This window comes from Amblyomma maculatum, chromosome 5 (genome assembly GCF_055883805.1).
Source record: "Amblyomma maculatum isolate TAMU_Amacu chromosome 5, ASM5588380v1, whole genome shotgun sequence".
Classification (NCBI taxonomy): Eukaryota; Metazoa; Arthropoda; class Arachnida; order Ixodida; family Ixodidae; genus Amblyomma; species Amblyomma maculatum.
The window spans coordinates 129578888-129596592 of NC_139348.1; the positions used below are offsets into that span (position 1 = coordinate 129578888).

At 43.2% G+C, this 17705-nt stretch overlaps 1 long non-coding RNA gene across 3 annotated transcripts in view; it reads right to left on the reverse strand.

Annotated features, from left to right (window-relative positions):
* Nucleotides 1-4825: 4825 nt before the first annotated feature.
* LOC146189530 (uncharacterized) overlaps nt 4826-17705 on the reverse strand; it is a 54371-nt gene continuing 41491 nt past the window's right edge. Inside the window, exons 1-3 of one of the 3 annotated variants that reach the window (XR_014707664.1) lie at nt 14851-15403; nt 11809-11861; nt 4826-7313 (exon numbers count right to left, since the gene is read on the reverse strand). This is a non-coding gene — a long non-coding RNA (uncharacterized LOC146189530). Of the gene's footprint in view, nt 7314-11808; nt 11862-14828; nt 15404-17705 lie in introns of those variants that run through there. The other 2 variants (XR_014707665.1, XR_014707663.1) reach the window with 2 other exon arrangements.

Consider the following 17705-nt stretch of genomic DNA (forward strand, 5'->3'; position numbering starts at 1 on the left):
ATTCTTCCGTACCTTCTAATGACGCCGGTCTCCGCAACATCATTAAAGATGAGCTTGCAACCATCACCCGACCAATGGCGTCCGACGCTCCTGCACCCCGCCCAGCATCGACTTACGCGCACGTCACAGCATCACCCCCTCCTTTTGTTCCGCCGCCCCAACTGGCATCGCCCTACAACCACATCAACGCCGTGACGACGGCTCAGCCTACGCCACCCTACTACGCACCTTGGCACCCCTCTCGCCCAGTGTGCTACTACTGTGGAATACGAGGACATATATCCCGCTTCTGTCGTCGACGTATTCAGAACGAGCGGCGTGGTTACGACGCCTTCGAAAGTGACGTATCCTCATATTATCAGCGACGACCTAATCCCGGCTCACCTCGTCGATCCTCTCCACCGCCGGTATCCTCGTCTGAACCAAGTGATGCCCATGTAACCCGACGCCGGTCCCTTTCCCCATACCGCCGCTCTGTTTCTCCTCTTCGACCAGCAACAAATGTTCCTATCCGTCACTCGGAAAACTAAGCGATGCAGTTTCCGGAGGTGAAACTGCACTCTGCGAACTAACCAAAAGTCCTCCTCATCGCCCGTACAATATGACTTGCGTTTCAGCTGAAGGATTACCGGTCGAAGCTTTGATTGACACAGGGGCTGCAATTTCTGTTATTCGCGCTGATTTGTGCCACCGTTTGCGGAAGGTAACGACACCAAACGATGCACCTCAACTTCGTGGAGCAAATGACGTCCCTCTACATCCTTCAGCAAAGTGTACAGTTCGAATTGTTATAGACGGCGTCCGCCACCATGTGCAGTTTGCTGTGCTTTCACCGTGTGCGCATCAGATGATTTTTGGATGGGTTTTTTTGTCGACCGCTTCAGCGTTAATTTCTTGTGGCGACCGTGTCATTCATATGACAGACAGTGATTTTTCATCTGACATTTCTGAAGGACGTCATTCCCTCATTGCCGCAGTTGATACTGTATTGCCTCCACAGTGCGAAAAGCTTGTTACCGTTGTGTCAGAACACATCACTGACGGGAATGTACTCATCGCACCATCTCATCGTCATCTTGCACGTGGAATTGCCTTCCCATCAAGTCTTGTACGATTCCGCAGCGGCTCAGCGATAGTAGCTGCCACGAACACATCCCGTGAATCCCTCGTGCTGACTAAAGGAACTTCCCTGCCATGCATAGTGGATGCTCACCCTATGTCCATGATGGTGCTCACCGCCCCGCTACCTCAGCAACGTGATTCATCGCACGTCTCTCTTTTCATGCTGTCGAAGACAATCAGTCCGGACCTCATGCCGCACCAACGCAAAGAATTGCTGGAATTGCTTCAAGCCCATCAAGCCATTTTTGACGCCACTTCCCCACCACTGGGACGGACTAGTGTTGCACACCACCGCATCATTACTGAAGGTAACTCGATCGTACGCCGACGACCTTATCGGGTTTCTCTCTCGGAACGAAAAGTAATCGAAGAAAATGTGAATGACATGCTCCGTCGCGATATTATTCGTCCATCAACAAGCCCATGGTCCTCCCCAGTAGTATTAGTTAAGAAAAAGGATGGATCGGTACGATTTTGTGTTGATTATCGCGCACTCAACAAAATTACCCGTAAAGATGTCTACCCTATGCCGCGAATAGATGACGCGCTTGACTCTCTACAAGGCGCCCATTATTTCTCGACCTTGGATCTCCGCTCAGGTTATTGGCAAATACCTATGCATGAGAGCGACAAACAAAAAACCGCTTTCGCAACTCCCGATGGACTTTACGAGTTTAATGTTATGCCCTTCGGCCTGTGTAAAGCACCAGCGACATTTGAAAGAATGATTGATATGGTACTTCGTGGCCTAAAATGGAGAACCTGTTTATGTTACTTGGACGACATTGTTATCTTTTCGGCAACTTTTAACGACCATCTCACGCGCCTGAATGAAGTCCTGACGTGTCTTTCTTCAGCGGGCCTTCAGCTCAACACCAAGAAGTGCCACTTTGCACAGAAGGAAATTAATATATTGGGACATCTGGTTAGCCATGATGGCATTCGTCCAGACCCTGATAAAATCAGCGCGGTCTTGAACTTTCCTCGCCCACAACGGACTACAGATTTGCGCAGTTTCCTCGGCCCGGCGTCATATTTCCGGCGTTTCATAAGGCATTTCGCAACTACTGCGGCACCACTTCATCAACTACTTAAAGCGCGAAGCTCTTTCGTGTGGACTGAACAGTGCAACACTGCTTTTACCGACCTAAAGAACGCCCTCACATCAGATCCCGCTCTTGGCCACTTCAGCGACAGCGCTCCTACCATCCTGCACACTGATGCCAGTGGTCACGGTCTTGGCTCTGTCCTTCTGCAGCGCGATGCAACTTCGCGTGAGAAAGTTATTGCCTTCGCCAGTCGGACCTTGACTCCAGCTGAGAAAAACTACACCATTACCGAGCAGGAATGTCTTGCCGTCGTCTGGGCTGTTCAAAAGTTTCGCCCCTACCTCTATGGTCGGCACTTTACAGTTGTGACCGATCACCATGCTCTTTGCTGGTTGTCTTCACTGAAACATTTGACAGGCCGACTTGGCCGTTGGATTCTACGCCTGCAAGAATACAGTTTCGACGTCGTTTATAAATCGGGACGGCAACACCAAGGCGCCGACGCTCTTTCTCGCTGCCCACTTACGGAATCAGCCTGCTGTTTTTCTTCGCAACGCATTTCTACCTCTGACCACAGCCGACCATCTCTTCCCCCGACGCATATCACAGCAGTTTCTTTTGACGATTCTGAGCACAAACACGCACTCCGCTCGCAGCAATTAGCTGATGCCTACTGCCGGCCCATACTACCCCGCCCAATGCTAGGCTTCGCCGACAGCTTCGCAATTTCAAGCTCGAAGATGGCATACTACACCGCTACGTATATTGCCCTGATGGAACTCGTTGGCTCCCAGTCGTGCCGCGTGCGCTTCGCCCACGTATACTGGCGGCTTTCCACGATGACGCCACTGCCGGTCACCTTGGTTTTAACAAAACATATGACCGCGTGAAAAGACGATTCTTTTGGCCTGGCCTATCTTCTACCATAGCTAAATACGTCGCTTCCTGCCATCTGTGCCAACGTCGCAAGCGGCCGACTTCTTCGCCCGCTGGCCTCCTACAGCCTCTTCCATGTCCCGCCACGCCATTCGACGTAGTCGGCATCGACTTATATGGTCCCCTACCTCTCTCCGACGGGGGTAACCATTGGATTATAACAGCTGTCGACCACCTTACACGCTATGCTGAGACGGCCCCTGTACCGACTGGTTCCGCTGAAGAAGTAGCTAATTTCTTTTTGCGGTCAATTGTATTGCGTCATGGCGCTCCTCGGGTGCTTCTAAGTGACCGCGGGACGGCCTTCTTATCGACAGTCGTTTCCGAAGTTCTTCGGGCCTCATCCACCCTCCATAAGACAACCTCAAGCTACCATCCCCAGACTAACGGACTGACTGAGCGATTTCATCGCACCCTATCGGACATGATATCCATGTACATCACACCGGATCATCGAAATTGGGATACTGTTCTACCATTCGTCACATTCGCCTATAATACTGCAGTACAGCGGACTACCGGTTACTCCCCATTTTTTCTCGTTTTCGGCCGTCCTCCCACTACAATCCTCGACACTTCCTTCTTCTCTACGCCCGATTACTCCTCATCATTACCAGCCCAGTTCTTATCCCGTGTGACCCGATCCCGACATCTTGCCCGCCTCAACACAAAAGCGTGCCAGCAAGACCGCAAGAGTTGCTACGATTCGAAGCATCGCGTGGTCTCTTTTCGTCCTGGTGACGAAGTACTGCTCTATACACCACTGCGCACCCCTGGCCTTAGTGATAAATTTCAGCGCCGCTATGTTGGTCCCTACAAGGTCATCAACCAAACGTCCCCAGTAAACTACCAAGTCACACCTGTTGATCCCCCCGCCGACCGACGCCACCGTGGAGCTGAAATTGTTCATGTGTCTCGCTTGAAGCCGTTTGTGCGCCGCGGTACATCGGTTGATTAGGAGCGGCCAGGCTGGCCGCTTCCGATCCCCCGGGCAGATTGTGTGAGCCCTCCACGGATCTTCTTTCCTTTGTACATACCATGATCTTCTTCTTCCTCCTGTACATACCATCATCATCGTCCCGCGGCGCTGGCTCCGGCACGCGCTTGGGTTCTGTCCATCGGAATAAAACGCCAGACACGGCATCCGTTGCCTTGCCGTCTCGACGTGGCCTTCTTCCACAATATATATATATATATATATATATATATATATATATATATATATATATATATATATATATATATATATATATATATATATATATATATATATATATATATTCTCACATATAAAGGAAGCTGTAAAGGAACATCAAAGGCCGAATAGCATACATGCAACTTATTTATAATTTGTCGCATAGATCAATGGAAATTTAGTTGTGCAGTAAGTTCACTGGCAGATACCTCATCATAACGATGAAGAAAAGACAATACCCCACTGATGCGGTACACACTCCTAAATTCCGCATACTAAAACGGTGCTCTCTATACTGTACCGCTTAAAGTGTATGCCATAATTAGAAACTCATTTATTTCCCCTTGTCTGCTCAATTTCTGAGTTGAGTATGACAATAAATGGCATCTCGAGGAAACTTCGGTTCGCGGCAATATTGAAGCTGACATGCATACAGGTAAATTTGAGCTTTGCTTAAGACGACGAGTGAGACTGAGGCCATGCACAATACTGTAATTGTGTAGTCGTAAGTTCCTATGTAAGAACCATGCAACGCAGAGGGTTTGGTTTCGGTACTTATCGCGTTGTATAAGATTGACTAATCGAGGTGAGATTCCCAGTTACTTCCCCTGTGAGAGACACAACAGTGGAGGGTACGAGGGCTCGACAAACTTTGTACCAAAAGGGCATGCTCGAAGCGCAATAGACACGAGCGTAGTTTTTTTAGCCTCCACCCAAAATACAGCATTTATTCAGAAATTGCATGTCTGGACAGTGTAAAAATGAAGAACTTGCGCATTTATATAAGAGCCAGCTGTCCGCCGTACGGCGGACATATTTGCCACTATAAGTTTACAATTGTAAAGAGCTTGCCACGTAATCAAAAGATTACCCAGTAAACATCGCATTGTAATATTTGAATAGCTAAACGAACATACACAAACTCAAACCACAGGGCTTTCTGGAACACGTGGTACCGCGCGTGTTCTGCGTTATTATCTCCTGCTATCCTGTACGCGTTGATTCCAGGTGCATTTGCGCAATAAAGCCTTGCTGCTCCAACTCTACAGTTATCTCTCAGCCCTGAGTTCAGTAAGCGATAGGAAGTTCCGATCCTTTACTACCTCTGATAAAACCATTTGGAAAAGTGCATTTGATATAGCATGTCTAACTCCAAGTTACACCTAGCTGGCAAAACAAATAGCGCACTTCCCAACGTACGGCCCTAACAAGCCACTTTCTGGTTCCAGTGGCAGTAAACGGAAGCACCAATCCAAGCGCATAAGCTCTTACACGTCAGATATTATGCTACTTGAAATATCTTTTATTACATTCACGAACATGCAGCTAAATGAAATAGCCGACATGAATATTCACACAAATTGAGTGCCCCAGACTGCATTAATATATAGGCTACATTTCATCACTGCTGCTGCCCTTGAAATTTATAAAATAAAAAGTTATCATTCTATGCGTAAATGAACATTTACCGAATCACGCGTGGCTGTCTACCAGCCAAAAAACGTCTGCAACATAAATCAAGGGGTTTACTCCTACAATATTGTAAGGGTGAAATAGAATACTACACAGAAATGCTGATGTTTATGAGACGATAACTTTTTCATTATCAATGTTGTATGGGTTAAATAGAATATATAACCATTTCAGAAGAAACCACAGAGGAAATAAATGGCGAACCGACACACTTATTTCGTAGCTATAATTAGAGTCGTGTACTCTTCTGAATTATGAACATAGTTGCCTCAGATATGACTTCACAAAATGCTAATATTTTTTAGGTTATATATTAAACCGCGTGTGGTTAGTGTATACGCTATTTATTGTCCAGCTACATGAGGAATTTACAGTATATTTATCCGCGTAGCTGACACGAGTGCATTGTTGTTTGAAACTAATGGTTTTTTCCTGTAGAAAATGAGTCGCTTAATAGTACAACGAAGAGGTTGTTGTCAACAAGCTTTATATAAATTACAACAGCTATAAACGAACGAATAAACATCTCCACTTTCCACTGCATGTTCTTGGACCATGTCTTATGCAGAAATATTTGAACTTACTTTTCAGGCATACTCTTAGCTTGCGGTGCAAGCCAGGTTTAGATATCAGCAACCGTGGTTGGTAGGATGGAATTCAAAAAGAAATGTGCCGCTTTAACACACGCCAACAATCGCGCATTTTCACCACAGAAGCCCGAACTCTGTATGTATTGAAAAGGAATCGCGTAATTAGGAGTCATATAAATAATAATTTTTCTATTCATTTTAAGCATTTAATAGGATGTAATTCAGATCCCCAAAAATCATCCTGATTTCTTAAGATCTGGAGAGGCGCAACATTTCATTGTGTATTATAGCAATGTTTTTTGAGAGATAGCTTGTTGGCATTTGCAAAATGGTATACTAATAATAATACGGTAAATAGGGTTTCACTGTGATTTATTGCTTAACCTTTGAGAACATAACTGCGGTGTGCTTCCCACAATAGGTTGATAGCGCTCTCGCTGCGCAGTAAAAGTCTGACAACATGATTTTGCTGTTGCAGTAGGCAGTGAAATGGCCGGGTTCGAATTAGTTCTCAAATTTTTTGTCTCACGAGACTAAACCTACAAATACGTGCTGGCAAGTGTGACCAGCGCTCTTAGTTACTTTGAGACGGAAGGGGCAGAAGAGAGCACGACCCCATACCATTATATCCCGCTGGTTGTTCCCGCATGCTACTTCTGTACACGGGATGATGTTGATATATTTGGATGTCCAATCTTTAATAGCTGCGCATTTATTATGCAATGTCCTGAAGACACCGATATAATATAACTGTTCCCAGCTTTCACATACCACTCTCTACGATTCCGCGAGCTATTCGCCGCGAGATCGACCTAGAGGTGGCGCCACCGTCACTCCGATAGTGTGGATCGGCAGCCGGCGGCGCTCGCAGAAACGCACGCTGCGTAGGTCTGCTTCCGAGTTTACGGCGGGTTTTTTGGCGATGAAAACGTGTCTTCTGCAGTATTTCTGCAATATTGGAGAAAAAAATCAAAGGATTTCGCCAGTGCAGCAGAAGAAGAGCGGATTTTAGGAAAACAAAGCACGCAACCACCAGACTTCTAGATTTACTTTGCACGTTTCTTGCGCTGTACCACGATCACGCGCCTAATGCTTGGGCCTGCCTAATGACAGCTTTGCTTTTATTATCGACTTTTAAACAGTTTGCGTGTGTCTCATGCGGGTGAGACCGGCGTAGTTAGTGTCAAGCCCACGCAGATACCTGCAGTACTTTAGATTGAATTGAGAAAGCCTGGTTCATTATATCGTACTTAACTCGAGGATTAAGCAGGTTAAATGTAGCACTGGCAGTGCGCTGCATGGCGAGTTGCTTTAGACTGAGTGCACATCAACTCTGGCCCAGACAACCACGCACAAGTATTCCCCAAAAATTAGATTACGCCGACACTATACAGGAAACCTCGCCGCACAGGAAAGCTAATTGTTCACGTGTACAGCGCTGAGTGGATTGAATTTGCCAAGATGCTTTTTGCGGCTACTGTCATAAAATGTGATAGTGTATTACTGCATGCGCCACTAACTGTAAAGGATTTTCTGAAACCGAGGAAAGTATAAGGGATTTCTGATGTGTGTGATGTTACTGTATAACGGTAGATTAGTAGTGTAATTATTTTGTTTGGCAATGCCAATAAATTTTACCGTGTGAGAGAACTTTTACACACTTGACAGAATTTACAATAATCAGCGATTATTTTCAGTAACGTTAAAGTGCAAGCTACGAATTACTCGCTGCGAAGACCATTATAAACTGCGCATGGGCACTGTCATGTTCTGGGAAGCATATTTACAGGCTGAAAATTTCTTTATCACTAATTTTTTAGCAGTGACTAAATCTTATGCGAAGTAAAATATTAGGGTTGCTTCCAAAACAGATGCCGGATATAAAACTATTCCGAAAGAAATGGAGGTCATCTTATCATGCGACTATAAAGATGTATTTATTCCCGAACTAAACACTGATATTTAGGCTCGCATGAAGCTGTTTTACTCCCCTTGTCAGAAACGACGAGTTTGTTCGGAAGACAGCACTTGGACGAAAAGGGATTATAATGATTATAACTACCACTAAAGTACATTAATCTAGGTGTATTATGTAATATTTAGGGTAACAATTAGGTGCAGGGAATAAGTTTCCCAAACATTCGAGCATTTCTCTAAAGCAAAATGTGCTCAATAAAACTTTTACAGATGCACAGAAGCCTTCAACAACAAAAAAAAAGAAAAGAAAAAAAGAACAGAAAAGAAATGCATATTACCCGGGCTTAACGCATGAAAGTGGCATCGGCTATGACGGATGATTGCAGAGGCTGATTTTGGTGTCGTTGTTTTTTTCAATATTAACACCACATTTACCACGTGGGATTGTTTATTGTGCAGTCAAATCCCCCAGCAGGGGAGCGCCTTTCGAAACGGTTGTGATTGAATCCCCCGTTCTCGAAATCAGCAGTCGAGCGCCCTTACTATTGAGGCACCACGACAGAGGTTTAAAAGAAAAAAACAAAATTACACACACAACTTTATCGTGCATAGAGAAGGCATAGCAGGCATGCATAGAGAGGCCTGTTCATACTGCATTCTGCTATATGAAGAAGTCTGCGGTGGCATATGTTTCAGTAGCTGCGGTATTCCAAACAGAAACGGGAATATGCGATTTCTGAGCTTTTGCATTAACTTTTATTGACGGCAGCGACCTGTTTTGCTTTTGACACGGTGGTAACGACAGTACCACTTCGTTTGAGGCATTGCATGTTAAAGGATCTCAAGCACCGAAGACCGCGATGGATGATGTCCTTATCCAAGCATGACATGCTCGATACGGACAAGTATATATATTTTTTAATGAAGGGTGGGGTTATAGACTGTTCCTATTTATTTTGCAAGAGACATATAGATAAGCAAAAGCTCACATTAACTGCGAAACAAACAAAAACACTCCTGTACACGCCGCATGCGCGCGCGTAAATCACTGCGGGCTGGCACGCGACGCGAAAACGCATCCACACTGGGTAGGTTTCGCCGCTGAGCCGCAAGGTGGCGACTTGGCTCGATCTCGAGGCCAATACTAACAGGCTGAACTTACGGCTCTGCAGAGAAGCTGCATAATATGAAAGTACATGTGTATGCGGTCATTGTGCTATATTACGATGCGCCGCAACCAATGCCCTCTTTTTGTATTCGTGCCAACCGCAAGCTGGTGCCTATCTCATCTTTTTGAGCGTTTACACAGGCCTGTTGAATTTGTTTCACACACATGAACGTCGTTTATGCGGGCTTGCAAAGGAGACGTGCTCTGTAACGTTTCTGAAAAAGTGGCTAAATGGCATAAAAAGAGAATAGCTCACGTTTGAATATACAGGATGTGAAAGGAATGCTCTATACTTGGTGGAGTGCTGTGCTTCGGCAAACCGTACACTGCGCTAGAACGGATCATGCATGCGAACGGAACTGAGATGTTCACTTCAATTGAAGAAGTTTTTACGAGATCTCAAAGCTGCGTCTTATTTTCCGGCAAATGTTGGCTGAGCAAAAACTGTATTCGCCCTTCATTCGAAATTGACCGGAAGTCCCTTTCGTAGTGAGTCAACAGTGAATAGGAATGACGTTGAAAGTCAAAAACCTACATTACTTTTTAAACGTTCTCGAATATGCCTGGAGTATTTTACTAACAGGACTACAAGGGCGGTTGATCCGACTAGAGCTGAAAGAATGAAACACATTTCTTTTCCATGCAGCCCCATGAAGGCGTTGAATAGTGTTTTAAATGTGTTAAAAAGACGTCGCATGTAAATAGTGATATGGAGTATAAAACTGCACGTCCTCACCAGAAAGTTTGTAGTGCTGATGATGACATAAAGGCGTGTAATTGCATGCGTTTCAAGTTGTCCTTGAATTTAATAGCCTAGATATCCTGAAGGAGAGAGCCCGAAAGTCTTCGCAAATCTGCTTTTGAAGAGTGCTTTCATTGTGTTTAGAATGATGTGATCACAATTGTATTGCCTAATGATGCCTCATGGAAGGTACAGATGCCATATGTACAAGGCACCTGTTGGCGATTACAAACTTCATGTCGGCTACCAAGCAGCAAGAGCGGAGCAGGAATGCATATTGAAGAACAGTGTGTTGCAAATACAGCCTTCCCAGACGCAGGAACTCGAAGCATTGGCGCGAGAGAAATCTGTGGTCCACTGTTCGCGTGTATTACCTATAATGTGCAACGCCCACAGCACAGTAGAATACAGGCACCTGAACAGGCACTTCAGAACTTCAAGACAATTTCATATTCTGAAAGTTGCAAGCTCGAAATGCTCGTTTATTGAAGCTTCTATGGAGCGAAAAATTGCTGTTTATTTATAATGTGGAATGGTTGATTTTTGTCGGAGTATTTGCTCACAATTTAAACATCACCACGAAATTCGACACCTGTGGCTCCTGCTTTTTTGGGTATGTGCTTTTGTTAACAATTTGAAGAATGCGGCAGTCTGACACATTGTTGTGAGCTCTTGAAAAAAGTTAGAAATTTTTTTTATGCATCGGAAGCTTCCTTCTTGACAAGACTATGTTCACAAAAAAGTGTTATACTATACAAAGTAAAATGTGTTTTAAAGATTGCTATAAGTACGCAATCCCACGCATTTCTACCGGTGTAGCTTTTGCTTTCGTTGTAGCATTACTAATTCCAACTAGCGCGCGAAAACAGTTTATATCCGTCCCTTTAAACAGAGTTATTCAAGACCACTGGAAGCTCGTTCCTGATAATCACAGAAGTGGTACGGCAGCCTTAGGGCTGCACATTTATTTCCTTCCTTTTACTGTATTTGAAGAAAATGTTCAACTAAGGAGCTAAATCCGTGGGGAAAACGAACCAACAATCAGATCATAAAAGAAATGTATGTAGCAGGAGGGTGAATTGTTAGGATAAAATGACTCATGGTACTCATTGCAACGATTCAATTCAAAGTCTAGAGAAGCGTAGCGATGCGGCGAACATTAGGGCTGCGGATAAAACGCTCTGCCGAATTTAATGATTGCATAGCTTTAAACTTCGTTCAAAGTTTGAAAATCAAGGGATATGCTTTCAGCCACATCCGCTGGTCCAACGTACCAAAACTTTCGCGAATATATAGGTTTCTCTTAACCCTTAGGAAAGACTTCCACGAATGAAAAAGGAGCACCACTGTGTTGCTTAGGAAAATCCCTTTGGGTTCTGAGCTTCTTTACAAGGACTGATAATGGCTACGTTAATTACAATGATAAGAAAGAATAATTTTCCTACAGTATCTAGTGTGGCTGATTAACAGGAACTGAAATCTGTTCCCAAGGAGATTCTCTAACTGATGTCAAAATTTCAAGCACTTATTGAAAACAGCGGCTTAGAGTGTAACGATATTTTTCTGTGGAGGCCTGCACTGAAACAAATGCCGTCTGAAACTCCAAAATATGTTACTTGTTTGGAATCTGTAATGCCCTGGTCAGATATTTCCCTCAGTTTGTAGAAGCCTGTTGAGGGAAAACAAAAAGGCAAGTGGACGTGTATGAAACAGCTGTGATAGCTTTGACAGCAAACAAAAAATTGTAAAATAAATCTACAAATCTTGGCCTTTTTAAACGATAGTCATTGCCTCCAAGACCAGGTTAATAAAAACGTGTTATCTGCCAAACCACTCATGTCTAGTTATAAGGTCGCAATTCTGAGAATTTTTAGTCTGTGCGTAATGATTGTCTGTATTCTTTGAATGACGCTCAAATGTATTTGATAGAGCACCTTTTTTCACGTTTCTTTCGAAAGGTATGTATTTCTCTGACATTAACGTTTGTCGAAAAAGCCGTTGTAATAAATAAATGCAAAACCAAAAATTTGCGCGCTCATTACTCTTCGGAATACTTAATTGTGTTAGGCAAAGACGTAATTCACGTTTTGCTCTGGTCGCAATAACAATAGAGGCAGTTGAGCAGTGTATTTTGCCTGTATGGGATTCGGACACTGCGCGACACATCCAATGATGTTATTATTACAAAAATTTTATATTTAATTAAATTGCTAGACGATAATACTATATGAATGCATAACTTTGAGTAGTATCTCGGAACTAATTCATATTAGAGACACGCTTTCCAACATTTACCGAACCACGCTTGGCTGTCTAAAGCCAACAAACGTCTAAAACAAAAATCAAGAGATTCTCTCCTACTCTAGTGTATGGGTGAAACAGAGCACAATAAAGAAATGAAGATGTTTTTTACATAAGATAAATTGCTCAATATCAGCCTTATATCGGTTAAGTTAAATAAAAATCTTTTTCAGAAATAACCAAATATGAAATAAATGGTGAACCGATTCATTTATTTCGTAGCTATAATGAGAGTCGTGTACTGTTCTGCATTATGAACATCGTTGAATCCGATTTGACTTCGCAAAATATGGATAAGTTTTTTGGTTGCATTAGGCCGCTGGTGGGTATTGTATACGTCATTAATTGCCTCGCTATCTTAGCGATTTGGAGTATCTTGATCCGCCTACGTGACATGAGTGCATTGTTTACGAACCTTGCGCTTTTTTTATGTAGTAAACAAGTCGCATAATAATATGATGGAGAGGTATTTTTAATAAGCAATATATAATTACTACAGTAATAAATAGGCAATAAATAAAGAGGTCACCATTTTCCACTGCATGTTCTTGGAGCTTGATTTATTCAAAAATATTTAAACCTCAATCGCGGCAAAATCTTAGCTTGCGGAGCAATCTAGATTTTGGTACGAGCAACCGTTGTCGGTGGAATGGGATTCAAAAAGAAATTTGCTCGTTTAACATAGGGCAACAATGTTTTTTTTTTCACCACAGAAGCACAAACTCTATGTGTTTTGAAGAGGAATCGCGCAAATAATGAGTTCTATAACCATTAATGTTTTTTTTTTCATATTATGCGTTTACTAACACGTAATTCATGTCCCCAAAAATCATCCTGCTTTCTGAACGCCATGAAAGTGATACAATTTCAAGGTGTTTTCTTAGCAATGTTCTTTGAAAGCTTGTTTGATAGCATTTATAAAAGGGTATCCCAAATATATTGCGGAAAACAAGGTTGCACTGTGATTTATTGCTTAAAGTTTGGAACATAACTGCGGTGTGCTTCACACAATATGCCGATAGCTCTGTCGCTGCGCAGAATAACTCTGACAACATAAATTTCTAGTTTGCAGTAGGCAGTGAAATGGCAGGGTTCGGATTCCTCCTCAAATTTTTGATTCAAGAGACCAAACGAACAAATACGTCCTGCAAATGTGGCCAGCTCTCGTAGCTACATTGAGACGGAAAGAGTTGACGAGTGTGCAACCCTATACCATGAGATCACGCTGGTTGTTCCCGCATGCTACTTCTGTCCACTTTATCATGCTGATATCTGCAGGTTCATGCTTTATTAGCTCCGCAGCTATTTTTAATGTCCTGACAAAACAGGTATACACGAACTGTTCCCTGCTTTCACATACCATTCTCTACGGATCCGCGAGCTATACTAACAGGGTGAAATTGCGGCTCTGCAGAGAAGCTGCATAATATGAAAGTACGCGGGTTCTGTAGAGATGCTGTAGGAAAATACGGAACCCATTAATGCCTTCTTTTTTTCTTCGCACCAAATTCGGGCTGGTACCTGCCCCATCGTTTTGAAACTTTTACACAGGAATGTTGAACTTGTTTCACACATATGAAGATTGTTTATGTGGGCTTGAAATATTGGCGTTCTTTAACATTTTCGAAATGGCGTCTACGGGCATACAAAAAGAAGTGATAATTTTTGAATCAACAGGATGTAGAAGAAATGCTATACACATGACGAAGAGCAGCGCTTCGTTAACCTGTATACCGGGCTAGAACGGATCATGCCAGTGAAAGAAGCCTAGATGTTCAACTGATTTAAAGAGGTGATCAGGAGAACTAAAAGCTTCGTATGATTTCCCGGCGAATGTTGACTGAGCAGAAAACTCTATTGACCCTGCATCTGAAAGTGTCCAGAGCTGCCTTTCGCAGCGAGTCAGGAGTGACTAGGGTTGATGCTGAGAGTATACTACATACAACAACGTTTTACACGTTCTTCAACAAGTGTGGAGTATTTTGTCAACGTTACAACAAAGGGTGCTGTATCGTACTAATGCTGGAGGAATGACAGACATTTAATTTCTCTGCAGCGCCATGCAGACGTTAAATGGTATTTTAAATGTGTTAAAACAAGAGACGTCCCAGGTCACTAGTGACATGGAAAATGAACTGCACGTCCTCGCCGGTAATTTGGTAGTGCTGGTGATGGCATAAATGCGTGTAATTGCCTGCGTTTTAGGGTGTCCTCAAGTCTAATAGCCTAGATACCCTGAAGGACATACCGTCTGGCTTCGCAAATCTGCACTTTAAGAGTGCTTTCACTGTGATCAGAATGACGTGATCACAATAGTAGTGTCTAATGATATCACCTGGAGGGCATAGATGCTATACCTGCGAAGGCCTTCTTGGAGCTTAGACATTTCATGTTGGCTACGAAGCAGCAAGAGCGGAGCAAGAATGCATATTGAAGTACAATGTGTGGCAAATACTGTCTTTAAAGGTGGAGATACTCGAAGCATCTTCGCAACAGAAGTTTGTGGGCCATTGTTCGCTTGCGTTACTTACGAAGTGCAACGACGTCAACACAGTAAAATTCAGGCACTTGAACATTAACAGGATAACTCCAGTCCAATTTCGTATTCCGGAAGCTGCAGGCTATGATTGCTCGTTTATTGCTGATACTTTGCAGTAAAGAATGACAGCTTTTTTTGTAATGTGTAATGGCTGATTTTTATGAGAATATTTGCTCACAATTTTAACATCACGGGGTCATTCGACAACTGTGGCTCGACACTTTTTGCTTACGTGCTTTTGGTAACAATTTGAACAGAGCGCCAGTCTCACATATTTTGTTGAGCTCCTGAAAAACGTTACAAAATTCCGGTATGCATCGAAAGTTTAGTCCTTGACATTATTTCGTTCACAAAAAGTGCTATAGTATACCACTATAGTATCCCACGTATATATAACGACGCAGCTTGTGGTTTGTTGTGTGATTACTATCAATTAGTGCACAAAAACGGTATATGCGTCCAGTTGATAGTTATTCAAGACCACTAGAAGCTTGTTCCTGGTAATCACAGAAGTTGTGCAGCAGAATTACTGCTGTACATTTATTTCATTCCTTTTGCTGCACTGGAAGAAAGTTTTCAAAGCAGGAGATAATCCCGGGGGGAAACTGAAACGTGCATCTCATCCGAAAATGAAATATATGTAGGAGGGGGCTCAATTGTTACGGTAAAATGAGCCGTAGTACTCATTGGAACAATTTCATTCGACGTCTAGAGATGCGTAGCAATGTGGTGAACATTAGGCTTGCGCATAAAATGCTCTACCAGTATTAATGACCGCAACAGTTTAGTCTTAATAAAGCATTTGGAACTCAAGGGATCTGCTTTCAGCCCTACGCAATGTTCCAAAAATGAATATGTGGGTTTAATTTTGCAAGTAGGGTAGACTTCCACGAATGCAATAAGGAACGCCACTGTACTGCTTAGAAAAAGCGTTTTATGTTGTTAACATTTTACAAGGACTGAATATGGCTTCGTTATATAAACCGCTAAGAAAGGAGCATTTTCCTACAGTATCTTGTCTGACTGACTAAGCAGGAACGGAAATTTGCGCCCAAGAAGATTTTTCAACTGTCAAAATTTCAAGCGCCAATTGAGGAAAGCCGCTAGGAGTGTAACGATATTTTTGCTGTAGAGGTATGCAGTGAAGCAACTGGCGCCTGCACTGTAAAATATGTTACTTTTTCATCTGTGATAGACCAGTCAGATATTTCCCTCCTTTTGTAGAAGCCTATTGAGTGAAAACAAAAAGGCGAGTGGACGTGTGTGAAAAAGCCGTGATAGCTTTCAAAGCAAGAAGAAAATTTCCAAATCGATCTGCAATTCATGGCATTTGAAAACGATACATATCGCGTCCAAGACCAAGTAAATGAAAACATGTTTTCTACAAAGCCACTCATCAGCATTATCATCATCAGCCGGACTATACCCACGGCAGGGCAAAGGCTTCTCCCATATTCCTCCAGTTAACCCGGTTCTGTGCTAGCTGCATCCACTTGACCCCTGCGAACTTATTAATCTCATGCGGCCACCTAACGTTCTGCCGCCCCCTGCTACGCTTTCCTTCCCTTGGAATCCACTTTGTTACCCTAAGCGAGCATCGGTTATCCTCTCTTCGCAATACATGTCCTGCCAATGTCCATTTCTTCTCCTTCATTTCCACTAGAATGTCGATAACTTGAGTTATTTCTCTGACCCACTCTGCACGCTTCCTATCGATTAATGTTACCCTTCCATTTTGCGTTCCATAGCCGTCTGGGTTGTCCTCAACTTAAGTAGAACTCTCTTGGTTAGCCTCCACGTTTCAGCCCCATAGGTGAGTACAGGTAAGATGCAACTGTTGTATACTTTCCTCTTGAGCGATACCGGTAAGCTGCTAGTCATAATCTGCGAGTGCTTGCCAAATGCGCTCCATACCAATCTTATTCTTCTTGTTATTTCCTTTTCATGGTCCGGATCAGCGGTTACTACCTGTCCTAAGTAGACATATTCGCCTACTACTTCCAGTACTTCGCTACCTAATCTAAACTGCTGTTCCTTCCCGAGGCTTTTGAACATTACCTTAGTCTTCCGCATATTGATTTTCAAGCCTACCTTTCTATTTTTCCTGTCTAGGTCATCAATCATTATTTGCAGTTCATCCCCCGAGTTGCTTAGCAAGGCAATGTCATCAGCAAATCGCAGATTACTGAGGTATTAGCCATCTACCCTCATCCCTAACTGCTCCCAATCCAATTCTCTGAATACTTCCTCTAAGCAAGCTGTGAATAGTACTGGGGAGATTGTGTCTCCTTGCCTAGCACCTTTCTTTATGGGAATTTTGTTACTTTCTTTATGCAGAACTATGGTTGCTGTGCAGCCACTATATATATCTTCCAGCACTTTCACGTACGGCTCGTCTACCCCCTGATTTCGCAATGCCTGCATCACCGCCGACGTTTCAACTGAGTCAAATACTTTTTTGTAATCAATGAATGCTATGTATAAGGGCTGGTTATATTGCGAGCATTTTTCTATCACCTGATTAATAGTATAGATATGATCGATAGTAGAGTATCGTTTCCAAAACCCTGCTTGATCCTTTGCTTGATTGCAGTCTAAGGTTGTCCTGATTCTATTAGCGATTACCTTAGTAAATACCTTATACGTAACAGACAGTAAGCTATTCATGTTTAG